The sequence below is a fragment of the Austrofundulus limnaeus genome, unplaced genomic scaffold (assembly GCF_001266775.1).
Source record: "Austrofundulus limnaeus strain Quisiro unplaced genomic scaffold, Austrofundulus_limnaeus-1.0 Scaffold2431, whole genome shotgun sequence".
NCBI classification, from domain to species: Eukaryota; Metazoa; Chordata; class Actinopteri; order Cyprinodontiformes; family Rivulidae; genus Austrofundulus; species Austrofundulus limnaeus.
In genome coordinates this window covers 21006-21655 of record NW_013954833.1, presented here as the reverse complement: position 1 = coordinate 21655, position 650 = coordinate 21006, and positions in this window count along the sequence as shown.

The window sequence follows — 650 nt, the reverse complement described above, 5'->3', positions numbered from 1 at the left end:
CTGTGCAATCCTTTATGCATGAGGCCCCAGAACCACAGAAAAGTACATACATCAGCCCTGGAGTGTGCGTGGGGCTTTGCACTGTGGTGTATTACTGTCTCTTTAAGACACGAGCGCGGGCTTGGCTGACGCACGCACGCACCTTTTGTTGGAGTCTCAGTCTGCAACTACGCTGTGACGGGAGAAGTTCACTTTCTACCTTTGTCCTGTACAACCATAATAAATCTCAGTTTCCAGCAAAGCTTTCGCCCCAGCTTTTTCTTAAGGTATTTGAAAACAGGACCACAACCTTTTGACAAGATCTGATCCAGAAGACCGCAGCAGAAGAACTTCGACGCAGTTCCAGCAGTCGACCAAACCAGCATCAGGCAGCGAGAGGCCACATTGCCAGAGTCCATGCAATTTTTCCCTTTCGCCAGGAACAACAGCACATTTCCACGTTCATTTCAGTCTTGATGCATCAGGGGCCTCATGCATAAAGGATTGCACAGTTTTCACACTAACACTAAAAGTTGACGTAACGACAAATTTAGAATGGTGCGCCGCACCAAAATATTCAGATGTATAAAACCATGCGTACACATGTTCCTGCGCACCTTTCCTTTATACATCCCATTGAACGTGGAACTGAGACTCCTCCCCTGACACAC